Here is a 13920-nt window from a genome sequence, read left to right as displayed (position 1 = left end):
CTTCTATTTGAAGTATTTTATTTCTTAATGAGGATTTTAATGTGAAACATTTGTACGAACATGTGTTCAACAAATGTACAATAATATGTGGCTATGAAATTAATTATTTGGTATGTTATTAGTCATTTGTGTGCTATTCTATCACAGCACAGTGTGAGAGATCTGAGCAGAGAGATGTTAGAAGTGTGTAGTGTGTGACAAACAAGGCTGAGATAAGGTTTTGAGATATATGACTTAATGGTACATTAATAGTCTAATATCTGATCATGTGGTTAGAAACAAGCAATAACATAGCATGCAAATACACATCAGGGAGGCTCAGTAATTAAACACATGCCTGCACACCACTGGTCAAAGCTACTAGATACTCCACACAATCTATAGCTGTATAGCTGTGATAACATTTAATTAAACTGGAACTGTGGCTTCTTGTTCAGTTAGAACAGTGGTTCCCAAACTTCTTTTGCTAGGCCCCCTCTGTTTTACAAGAAAAAAGTATTCGTGAACTAAAAATCAAGAATGTGGGATACTGTTTGTCCATGATTTGGAGAGCCCAGTATGTGCTCCCGACGCAGGGGAAACGAATTCTGTTGGGGAAACCTACCTTGGCACTTGTGCAGGTGAAGCCAAAGGGAAGATATGCTTCACCATATTTTCTAGTCTTTGGCTTGGAAGGGAGTTGGTTTGAAGACATATTTGGCGATGCTTCATCTCCTCCTTTGCATTTGTGTGGGAGCCCCGTCAAAAATCTGTCCATTATGCTAGCAGTGTCCAAGCGTTCTTTTTTTCTTTTCTTTTCATACCGCGCCCCCCTGCAATGGGGCGGGCCCCACACTTTGGGAACCTCTAATCTAATGGATCTACATGTTTGATCTAATGGCTCGAACATACAGAAAAGTGTTAAGTAGCTTGTCTCACTGTGTGATCCCCTACAACTGAAGCCCACAGAGAATTTTTTACTCTGACCTACTAGATGGCAGCATAAGACTGACAAACAAGATCTCTATGAATCTATGCCATATGACATGCGATCCAGAGGCCATGGCACTATTTCGACAGTCATGAATTATATTTGATGTCTAATGCCATATCTACATATAGGTTAAGAGACCTACAAACGTCTTTTCAACCATCAGCACTCCTGTATAATGGCACACTGTAATACTCATTGCAAGTATTGCTTTAGAAAAAACATTCTTTGGTTATTTTACCATAGCTGAAACGAGCTCCACCAAATAAATGAGGAATTACAGAAGTAGTTTCAAATGTATCAGCAGATCAGAACACTGATCAAGCCATTCAGTGTTATAAAAACACTATGCACAGTGCTTCACTTGTTCCATGCTTTGTTATGTTACAGCTCTATTCCAAAAGGGATTTAATTACTTTTTTTCATCTCAAAATTCTCTACACAATGCCACTGTCACGGTTTGGCAGATCAAACCGTGGGGATGTAAGGGAAAGGAGGACCCAGGCGCAGAGCTCTGAATAAAGACAGTGCGCTTATTTACATTGAAGTTAACAATAAATGCACCATTCATCCCCGTTGCTCCCCAAGACTCCCGTGTGTGTCTCCCACTCAGATGTCCGTGCTCCCCACTGTTGTGTTTCTGCACACCCTGTGCGTGCTGCCCTTCCTCTCCACGTTCCTCCTGTAGGAAAACAATAGAGGCAGCTGTTAAACACTGACCCCCACAGGCGCACACACGATCTGCACTTCCTAAACACACACACTGACTTGGGAGTCTAATGTAATGATCCCGCGCCAGTGGGAGCTCCAACACTCTCCTAAATAGCTCCCCCGACGAGCCCTGATCAACAGCAGGTGTGTGGCAGGAGCTTCGGGTGTTTGCCAGTCCGCCAGCAGAGCCACACCCACCAGGCCTGAAGGCGCCTGCAGAAACACATACACACATCCGCAAACAGGGAGAAGAGGGACAGCAACACCAAATATACATACAACACAAGACAAGTCCAAAACTACTCAGGGACCCTGGGTCACTCAGACCCAGGACCCTGACAGCGACACATACCCACATATATATAATTCTTCACAGCTTTTTCTCAATACTTTGATTCACTTTTACAGCACCTTGTAGCTTCAAGTCTTTTGCAGTATGATGCTAGAAGCTTGGCACACCTATTTGCGTTCTTTGCAAAACTTTTCAAGCTCCATGAATTGGACAGGGAGCATCAGTGCACAGCCATTTTCAGATCTTTCCAGAGATATTCAAGTTCAAGTTTGGGCTCTGGCTCGGCCACTGAAGAACATTCACAGAGGGGTCCCAAAACCACTCCATTGGTGTCTTGGCTGTGTGCTTTTGTTTGAGCTTGAATAGTCTCCCAGTTCCTGATGCTGAAAAACATTCCCTCAGCATGATGCCGCCATCACCATGCTTCCCTGTAAGGATGGTATTGCGATGGTGATGAGCAGTGTCTGGTTTTCTCCAGAGACGATGCTTGAAAATCATGCCAAAGAGTTGAATCTTTATCTCAGATCAGAAAATTTTGTTTCTCATAGTCTGAGAGTCAAGTCCTTCAGGTGGCAAACCTTTGGAAAACTCCAGGTGGGTCGTTTACTGAAGAGTGACTTGCGTCTACTCTACCATACAATTGTGATTGGTGGTGTCATGGTACTGGGTCTGTGACCCAGTGTTTTGTGTTTGTTGGTTAATTTAGATTCTTTGGTTATTGTTATTCATGGTTTTGGTTCTCTTTCTTGTTTTCTGCTTGTGTTATATTCTTAGTTCCTAGGATTTAGGTTTCCGTTACTTTGCCTACCCAGTGTTCCACATCTAGTCACTCTTCTCTCCATGTTCCCTCTATCTCCCCAGTCAGTCATGTCTCTATGTCTAAGTGTCAAGTTGGCATCTTTGTGATTTTCTCCCATTTCCCATTTTATTTTGATAATCCTTGTTCTGCGTGCATCTAGTAGACTTGTAGTCAAGACCGCCTAAAACAAGACCAAGACCAGAGGGTGTCGAGACCAAGACCAAGACAGACCGAGTCAAGACCAAGACAAAGTCAAGAAGAGACCAAGACCGAGACAAAAAAGTCTTTAAACTGCAGCCAAATGCTGCTTTGTTTATGGGTGTCAGGCATATTTATGTGTTTTTGTGATGCGCTCGCACAGCCCGCTGTCTACTGTCTCACTCACTTACTGAGAGGACAGACACATGCTCCACGTGACTGTCGCGTCTCTCACCCTCTCTGTTTTTCACATAATAATATTATCCTATATCCTCGCATGTGAATGGCCACAATATGGAGGGATTGGAGCATAGCTGAGCCGCTGTGTGAGAGCTGAGCAGCGAAAGGAAATTAAGTGAGGAGCCGACTCTCGCTTATGGGAGTCGACTCTTCTGATTCACTACAAAGCACTCTCTAAGCACGGCTCTTAGAGCTGATGCTTTTGCGCATGACATGATGGTCGTGTCCAAATTCATGGGCTACATCCTCCTGAGGACCCGGCCTTCGCGGTCTACGTGGGCCGGGTCCTCAGAAGGTCGGGTAGGCCGGAAGTAAACGGCTGTGGAATTGGACGGTCTAGCCTTCTGATTAGCGTCACCGCTGTCTTGGTGGAGTTTAATAAACTCGGCCGTCTGCTCCTTGCTATCTAAATTATAACAGGTCACTGGCGTAAATTCTCGACCATCTCACACTTCTGTTTAATCAGTTTTCTGTTTGACGTTTAGTCAGCTGTGTGAAAATCCTGGAGGAACCCACCCGGGGGATTAATAAAGTTTTATTTTATCTAATCTATTCTAATAACTTTAATCTCAGCCAAACTGATTTACTCACAAACAAATAAATCACTGAAAAAAGCCAAACAATAACATTTTTAGGTTGTCTAAGTGACTTATATATTATGTTTAACCTGAGTAGTGAAAGTCCGCAGTGATCTGAAAATGATGTGCCGGGAGTGACCCTCGAGCTCCCGGTTAGCTATCGAGCTGGTGGGTAACAGACGTCTCCGAAAACATCGAAGCACTTTTGGAAATATGCGATATCTTGATAAACCGAGCTGATATTTGAAGTTTACACAGCTGCATTCTCGCCTGAAAATATGTTAAAAGTTTATTTTGTGACCCAGAAAGATTAATAATCCATCCATCCATCTTCATCCGCTTTATCCGGGGCCGGGTCGCGGGGGCAGCAGCCTAAGCAAAGAGGCCCAGACCTCCCTCTCCCCAGCCACCTCCTCCAGCTCATCCGGGGGAACACCAAGGCGTTCCCAGGCCAGCCGAGAGATATAATCTCTCCAGCGTGTCCTGGGTCTGCCCCGGGGCCTCCTCCCGGTGGGACATGCCTGGAACACCTCACCCAGGAGGCGCCCAGGGGGCATCCTTACCAGATGCCCAAACCACCTCAGCTGGCTCCTTTCGATGTGGAGCAGCAGCGGCTCTACTCTGAGCCCCTCCCGGATGGCCGAACTTCTCACCCTATCTCTAAGGGAGATGCCAGCCACCCTTCGGAGGAAGCTCATTTCCGCCGCTTGTATCCGCGATCTCGTCCTTTCGGTCACTACCCACAGTTCGTGGCCATAGGTGAGGGTAGGGACGTAGATCGACCGGTAAATTGAGAGCTTCGCTTTTCCACTCAGCTCCCTCTTCACCACGACGGACCGGTGCAGCGTCTGCATTACTGCAGCTGCAGCCCCAATTCGTCTGTCGATCTCCGGCTCCCTTCTCCCATCACTCGCGAACAAGACCCCGAGATACTTGAACTCCTCCACTTGGGGCAGGACCTCATCCCCGACCCGGAGTGGGCACTCCACCCTTTTCCGGCTGAGAACCATGGCCTCAGATTTGGAGGTGCTGATCCTCATTCCTGCTGCTTCACACTCGGCTGCGAACTGCTCCAGTGCGAGCTGGAGGCCCTCACCCGATGAAGCCAACAGAACCACATCATCCGCAAAAATCAGAGATGAGATCCTGAGGCCACCAAAGTGAAAGCCCTCCGCCACTTGGCTGCGCCTAGAAATCCTGTCCATAAAAATTATGAACAGAACCGGTGACAAAGGGCAGCCCTGGCGGAGCCCATCACCCACCGGGAACGAGTCCGACTTATTGCCGGCAATGCGAACCAAGCTCTTGCAACGGTTGTATAGGGATCGAATGGCCCGTAGCAATGGGCCAGACACCCCATACTCCCGCAACACCTCCCACAGGACACCCCGAGGGACACGGTCGAATGCCTTCTCCAAGTCCACAAAACACATGTAGACTGGTTGGGCAAACTCCCATGCACCCTCAAGTATCCTCGAGAGGATGAAGAGCTGGTCCAGTGTTCCGCGACCAGGACGAAAACCGCATTGTTCCTCCTGCATCAGAGGTTCGACTAGCGGACGAACTCTCCTTTCCAGCACCCTGGCATAGACTTTCCCGGGGAGGCTGATAAGAGTAATTTTAAAACTTAGTAGCAGCCGCCATTGTTGGAAACTGGAGTTTGGCTGGGCCGCGCTATGAATTCTGGGATATGGTGGGCCACGAAGGACACACCCGACCCATCCTTCAAATTTGGGGAAAAGGAGGACGCATTTGTCGGCCGCATTTGGAGGAGTCTATGAATTTGGACAGCCTTCGGCGCGTCGCTGTGATGTAATCGGTCTACAAATGTGTCCTCAGGAGGATGCAACCCATGAATTTGGACACAACCATTATCGAACGCTACGTTGTGTGTCATGGGTTCTGTTGACTCCAGAGGGTTAGAAATGACTGAAATATTTATTAGGCTGTGTTTTGAGTTTATGTTCAAAAAAGAATGACTTCATGTAGGAAAAAAGTACATATCACATACGCAGGACACCTTAAACCAGTTTTTTAATCAAACAGCAAGGCAGAACAAAATCAGGGCTGTATCAAGACAAGAGGACTAAACCCCAATTCAACCAGACCCAGAACTGATCCGGAATTAAAACAGGACTACAACAGCTCAAAATCAGGACGACACAGGACTTTAGTAGCACTAAAAATCATCATAGACATGCACTACACTTATTTTTTTTCTACCAAAGTACACTATTTATATTCAGAAAAGTTAATATAATTATTTAGCCTTGTTGTGCAAACAAGCCTGCATAACATAATAAATATAGAATTTGAAAAGTAACAAATGGTATCTAAAAAGTTACACTAGGTACTAGATACATGTTCTGATGAGTTTTGGTAAACAACCATTTGACTAACATGTGTGTCTCACCTGCTCTTGTTCCATTTCTGTTCTGTCCTCATTCTCCATCTCCCTCTCTGTTCCTCTCTCTCCCTCTTTGTGCTAACAATCAAGCCAAACACCAACATCATCAAATATACAGTTGAAACCAGATATTTACATACTCTTCAGATAAAAACAAAAACACTTTTTAAGTGTAACATCAAATCAGACTAAATGTTTATTTTTTTAGATTGATAAATCTAAAAAACATATTTGTTAAATTTAAGAGTAAAGAGAGAAATTGTCTGTATTTCTTAATTGCAAATGGCACCCAAATTGCATTTAAAATTGAGCCACACTTATGGAGCTCCACAATTCTTTTCCTGGTGTTTTGGTTAATATCTCTTGATTTTTCCCATGTCAAAGAAACAGGCTCTGTGTTTTGCCTTATATGCATCCACAGCTGTGCCACCAAATTTACTCACATGGACTCTACTAACCTATCAGAAGCTTCTTCAGCTCAGAATGGAATCGTCTGCAGCTTTCTTATTAATTAACAACAAACTTAGTGTATATGTACTCCTAAATTTGATGAAAGTGATAAAAAATAGACAGCTCTCTCTCTTTATTCTGACATTTAACTAATTCAAAAGATATTTCAATATTTATTTATCTAAAACAAAACAAGTTTACTCTAAATTCATGTTTAACAGTAAAAAAAAATCTTTTCATGTTTTTTCCCCTAAAGTGTATGTAAATATCTGGGTTCAACTGTGAATATACTGCTGTGTATTGAAATCCCTCTTGTTTTGCATAGAAATATACTGAACAACATACAAAGCATAACATATAAAATAACATCTACTTGAGTTTTTTCTTTGAAAGCTAAGACTCTCTCTAAAAAAAAAAAACAGCATTGTTGTTGATCGGCTTTTCATTTTGCCATTTGTTGATTCTCTCAAGTAACGTAATATTGGTCAAGTGATCAGTTTGGTATCAATCTTTTGTGATACACTGTCATATTTACATTATTTGTACAGTGCAAATGATTTGCTTTGGTACCTGGTCAAACTTAAGCTCTCCTCTGTCTGCCTGGCTGCGCTTCTCCTACAGCAAACTCACAGGCAGCAGCTTCTCCCCCCTCGCTCACATGCGTAAGTGCTGTGCTCAGCCGCCTAGTGCCTGAGTTTGGATCATACCAAAATTAGGGGGAATTTACGACTGTGCGCTATGCGCTTCGAATATTGTGTGGAGTTTTTGTTTTATACAGTTTTCAGTCAGGCATCTAACTATGAAACAAATTACACTCCAAAAGACCCCGGGCTTCTGAAAAAAATGACCCGGGCTTAAGCCCAGTAAGCAACTCCCCTGCTTCGCCGATGGTTGACTCCAAATCTCCTGACCACTATGTCGATCTGAGACAGCAAGACCGAGACAGCGAGACCAAGACAAGACCGAGGGATACGAGACCAAGACAAGACCAAGACCAAAGTCCGTCGAGACCAAGACAAGACCAAGACCACGTAAAAGTGGTCTCGAGACCGGTCTTGGTCTCGAGACATCCAACTCTAGTATCTAGTTTTATTTCCCCTTGTCTCATTATATCTGATTAAGCTGGGCATACACTATGCGATTTTTGGCCCATTTTGAGACGATTTTTCAGTCGTGCTGTGGAGGTAAACACAGATGACACGAGAGCTCTCGATTGACACTGCTCGTTTATTACTCATCACCACACAACTGAACACTTTTCCCTCCAAAACACAGCAACAACACTTCCTGAGAACTGGGTGTGAGTGGAGCCCTCCAGTGGTCCACCACACATGCCCCCCCCCCCCCCCCCCCCCGAACACCCAGTAGGGTTATCCCCTAGTCCAGAACCCTTGCTTTAATTAAACGTCCAGAACGGCTGAACCGGGGAGGTAAGTAAGTAAAAGTAAGTAAAATTTATTTATATAGCGCTTTTCACAGATAAAAATCACAAAGTGCTTTACAACACAGGAAGAGAGCTGGCGGAGGAGAAACGAATCTGAGGGCCAGGCTGGCGTGGGCGGTCAGGAAAAACTGAAGATAGCTCGGGCCCCGCCAGGTGGGGGGTGCTCCCAGAGGAAGAAGCAGGGTTGTCCAGTCCAGTGGAAGGCGGGCGGCCACGGCGGGGGGCCTGAGCCGGCACCACCTGATCATCCTGAAGCACATGTGCTGGTTTAAGTCTGTCAATAGAAACAGCATCCTGTCGACCCCCAAAATCCAAAAGGAAATGCTTCCGGCCCGGTTGAATAACCCTAAAGGGGCCGTCATACAGTGGACGCAGCGGAGGCCTATGAGCGTCATGCCTGACAAAAACAAACTGCAAAGAGTCCAACGACCTTGGAACAAAGGTGTCGGGCACACAATGGTGCACTGGGCCAGGAAGAGAAAACGAGTCTCTTGGGGGACGGAGAGACAGCACAGATGGAGCGAAGCACGGGGGTGGGCTCTCAGGCAAGAATTCCCCAGGGACCCGGAGGGGCTGACCGAAGACAAGTTCAGCCGGGGAAACCCCAAGGTCTTCTTTAACCGCGCAGCGCAACCCCAGTGAAACCCATGGAAGGCAGTCAACCCAGTTGCCATCTGTGAGAGAAGCATGGAACGCGGCCTTAAGCGACCGGTGGAAACGTTCGCACATCCCGTTGGCCTGCGGGTGGTACGCAGTGGTTCGGTGGACCTTGACCCCCAGGCCGTCAGCCATGGCAGACCAAAGCTCGGAAATGAACTGGGGGCCCCTGTCTGAGGTGATGTCGGCAGGGGGACCGAAACGAGAAACCCACGTTGACAAAAATGCCCTGGCCACTGCTGCTGCTGTAGTGGACGCCAGAGGCACTGCCTCGGGCCAGCGGGTTGTGCGGTCCACTACAGTCAAAAGGTGCGTGAAACCTTGTGACTGTGCGAGAGGACCAACCAGATCCACATGCACATGATCAAAACGCCTCCCTGGAACGCGGAAGGATTCGAGGTGCGCCTGTGTGTGCCTATGGATCTTAGCACGTTGGCATGGGATGCACGCGGCTGCCCACTCTTTCACTGATTTACGAAGGCCCGGCCAAACGAACCTAGAGCTGACCAGCTTGACCGAGGCCTGGACGCCTGGATGAGAGAGGGCGTGTACAGAGTCGGAAACGCAACAACGCCACGAAAGGGGAACTACAGGACATGGACGGCTGGTGGAAACATCGCAAAGCAGGCTGGGCCCGCCGTTCCACACGGGTCTGTCCTCCAATACAAGGCCCGTTTGCGCAGACCGAAGGGCAAGGACGTCCGGGTCGGCCTGTTGGTCAGCGGCCATAGCCTCAAAGTCTATGCCAACATAAACAGGGGAAACCAGCACACGGGATAGACAGTCAGTTGGACTTACCAGCCACGTGCTGAATGTCAGTTGTGAACTCGAAAATGGCTGCCAACTGGCGCTGCTGGCGCCCGCTCCACGGATCAGAGACCTTGGACATCGCGAATGTCAAAGGTTTATGATCGACGTACGCGGTGAAGCTCCAACCCTCGAGCAAAAACTGAAAATGCCGTGTCGCGAGGTGCAGGGCCAGCAACTCCCTGTCAAAAACGCTATATTTGCGCTCACTGTCCCTAAGCGTGCGACTAAAAAAAGCGAGCGGTTGCCAGACACCGGAGACCCGCTGTTCTAACACTGCGCCCACCGCCACGTCCGACGCGTCGGAGGTCAACGCAATCTCCGCCGACGGAAACGGGTGGGCCAGCAGGGCGGCGTTTGCCAGCGCGGTCTTGGCCCCAGAAAATGCCTGGATGCATTCAGGGAGCCAATCAATCGGGTCCTTAGCTGTTTTACCCTTCAAGGCAGCATAGAGAGGCTGCAGCAGGTGCGCAGCTCTGGGGAGAAAGCGGTTGTAGAAATTGACCATCCCCAAGAACTCCTGCAGCGCTTTAACGGACGCAGGACGCGGAAAAGCCGAAACGGCCCGGACCTTGTCTGGCAACGGAACCACACCGTCAGCGGAAAATGCGGTGGCCCAAGAAATCCAGAACCGGCAAGCCGAACTGGCACTTGGAGGGGTTGACGATCAGGCCGTGTGCTGCCAAGCGCTGGAAAACCTGATGCAGATGGGACGCGTGCTGACTCTCAGAGCAGCTGGTCAAGGTACACGAAGACGAAGGGCAGCCCGCGCAACAGAGTACATCAACCGCTGAAAAGTCTGGGCGGCGCCTTTCAGGCCGAACGGCATGCGCAAAAATTCAAACAGGCCGAAAGGGGTAATAACGGCAGTTTTTGGGACGTCTTCGGCGCGCACGGGAACCTGGTGATACCCCCGCACCAAGTCAATTTTAGAAAAAAATCGAGGTGTCGGCGAGGTGGGCGGAAAAATCCTGGATGTGGGGAATGGGGTAACGGTCGTTCTCCGTGACATTATTCAAATGGCGAAAATCCCCACACGGCCGCCACCGACCGTCTGACTTGGGCACCATGTGTAGCGGAGAAGCCCAGGCACTATTCGAGCGCTACACTATGCCGAGGCGCGTTTCGCAGGGTCGAGGCGGCGCGCGCGTGCGAACACCGGGGGACCGACCGTTGGAATATAATGTTCAACCCCGTGCTTCGTTGCCGTGTTCGAGAAATTAGGAACAGTCAGTGAAGGGAACTTCAAGAGCAAACACTGAAAAACATTCCCTGAAGTCACTAAATTAGCCCGATTCAGGGGCTCGATGGCGCGAGTGAAACAGGGTATCGAAGAAAAAGACAGTGCATTGATTAAGCGTCTGTTTGCGACATCGACCAGCAGTCCGTGGGCACAAAGAAAATCGGCGCCCAAAATAGGTACAGAGCTAGCGGCAACAACAAAGTTCCATTGGAAATCCCGACCATGAAAACAAACAGTCACGAACCTTTCCCCGAACGTTGCGATGGGAGAGCCATTAGCCGCAATAAGCTGCGGTCTGCAGCCCGCTGCTAAACTGTCGGCTCCGGACGGGGGAAGGAGGCTCTTCTGGGAGCCGGAGTCGACCAGGAAACGTCTCCCAGAGCGCTAGTCTTCTATGAAGAGCAGTTTTTCTTTGTCGCCAGCGGTTGTGGCCGCTACAGCGCGCTGGCGGGGTCCCTGTCCCAGGGTCGGAAAAGCACAAGGCGGCAGGCAGCGGCGCGCTCTGGTGCCAAAACGCTGATGGTAGAAACAGGTCCCGTCCGTGGTGTCGCTGTGCCGTGATCTTTGCCGTCAGTGAAGGATCGGAGATGTCGGGGCAGGTCAGTGGGGAAGTGGAAGGCGCCGCCAGCGAAACTGGAACTAGGTCGTGATCGTGGAAAGTGCGGGTAGCCAGGAGAATACGATCCGCGTCCTCAGCCAGGGAGCGATAATCCTTCATGCCCAGAAGTGGAGAGTTGGCGAGGCCGGCTCTCACGGCCGCCGGCAGCTGTCGGAGGAAGATGTGGGTGAAGAGGAATCCCCTGTCGTCCGGTCCGAGAAAGGATAGCATGTGCTCCATCAGTTCGAGAGCCGTACCGCCACCCAGGCCTGAGAGGGAGAGGAGCTTCTCGGCTCGCGTACTTCCCTCGGGTGGGTGGGTCCCGGAGGAGAGTCAGCGCACGACACGTGGCTAGCGGGTCGACAGAAGCCACTACATGGTGATATTTCATGTCGTCAGCCGAGATGCCACGAAGGGCGAACTGAGCCTCCACGTGCACGAACCACAACGGGGGATCGTGAAGCCAAAAGTCCGGCAGCTCGAGCGCCACAGCAAACGTAGCTGCAGCTGGAGGCAGAGGGCTGGCGGCTGCTGATGCATCCAGAGCGGAGTCGGTGCCACCATCGAACTGCAGCATGTTCGAGTCCGGGGTCACCAATGTGGAGGTAAACACAGACGACACGAGAGCTCTCAATTGACACTGCTCGTTTATTACTCATCACCACACAACTGAACACTTTTCCCTCCAAAACACAGCAACAACACTTCCTGAGAACTGGGTGTGAGTGGAGCCCTCCAGTGGTCCACCACACAGCGACCATTTTGGGGATCGGCCCGAGTTTCACCTTAATCGTGTGTCGTGCATCGTGTAGTATACATGGGGTAACAAGAAGCGATTAACACTTCACGACCAGCTCCCGATCAGCAATCATCTAGTCGCAAGAAAATCAAACCTGTTTGAAATCCTGGTTGCCCCTTGTGAGGGTATCGCACTGTTGAACCAGTGCAACGAGTCCATTTAATGCAGACTCTCACACTGCACACGCGCAAACACAGAGATGGAAGTGAAAAGGAAGGAGTAGCACTTGTAGAACTTTGGCAAGCTCATCCAAGCCTTTTCAATGTGGCCTCAAAAAATGATCACGACCGCAACAACAGCGAAAAGAGTTGGATGGACAGTCCTGCTAAATTACAGCTGCCTGGTCAATGTTTTTCATTAGCAATTTAGCAAAGTTGATTGTGGTGGTGTGTGTGTCTGTGTGAGTGAAAGACAGAGAGGGAGAGAGCACCAACTACCTTGCGGCCGCAGCTCAGTGCAGCGGCTTCGGCAATGGAGGTGCTGAACATGGTCCATTCGGACTCAATGTCCCCAGTCTCCCTCGGAATGCTGTTGAAGCTCTGCCGGAGGTGTGAGTTGAAGATCTCGCGGACCGGGCCTCTGCTCGACGTTACCAGCACACCCTCAATGTACGTTTGTGCGCGCCAGGTCTGTCCGGTGTCCTCCCTCACCACCTGATTAAACTCACCACCAGGGGGTGATCAGTTGACAGCTCAGCCCCTCTCTTTATCCGAGTGTCCAAAACATATGTCCTCAGGTCTGGTGATACTAGGGGTGCAACGATACACAAAATTCACGGTTCGGTTCGGTTCGATACTTTGGTGTCACGGTTCGATATTTTTTCGATACAAAAAAAGATGTTCATGCCTTTTTAATTTGTCATTTATTAAAATTATAAATATATATTTTAACTCAAAAGTACAGTTTTTAAATTTAATGTTGCTGAAACAACAAAGTAATAAAAAAAATTAATCTATCTGATGGAGAAATCACTCATCTTTGGAAAAGAGAGTTTATTACAGAGAAATGGCTCTTTCCAAAATAAAAGCTATACTATACGCTTCTTCTGGGCTATATTCTCAGCAGCATATTAAACATATCACGTCCCCATAAGGAGAATCATGTGCTAACGGCTGTCTAAATGACTCGGGTAAAGTTTGTAGCATGCGCGCTTGTTGTTTTTGTCTGCTTCCACTTGTCTTTGCACTAGGATGATGGCGGCGTAAATGTGCAGTCATATTCGTTGTGTTCCCACTAGTGCTGTCAGCGTTAATCTCGTTGAAATGACGTTAACGCCACAACACGGCAAATCTCCGTTAACAAGCTACCGCGGATCGCCCTGTACGTGGGGCTGGACAGCGTCAACATGTTAACGAGCAAACTGCGCTAACGCACTAGTTCCCACCAATGTAATTGAGCATTGCGTGGCACATCCAACATACCATTTTACTTTAGTCCATGACGTGCTTACCTTCAGGGTCATACGTCACATGAAAACCAAAATAGTTCCAAAGGCCAGATCTGAATGAGGGTGGGGGAGGTTCAATTTGCCATGTTGCAACGAGAGCTTAAGCTGTCTCGCTAGCTTGCCTTGCGCTCAGTGAATCTGCGTTCGACTACTCCGCCTAGGCTGCACTGTCGAGCGCAGATCCACTGAGCACTCAACACAGACAGCATCGTCAGAAGAAAAATTGATAAAATAAATTAAAAATTTTGTATTGTTCGATACATATGCGTACCGAACCGAA

Source organism: Neolamprologus brichardi, chromosome 7 (genome assembly GCF_056152115.1).
Source record: "Neolamprologus brichardi isolate AB-2024 chromosome 7, ASM5615211v1, whole genome shotgun sequence".
Taxonomy (NCBI): Eukaryota; Metazoa; Chordata; class Actinopteri; order Cichliformes; family Cichlidae; genus Neolamprologus; species Neolamprologus brichardi.
Note: the sequence above shows the minus strand (reverse complement) of the source record.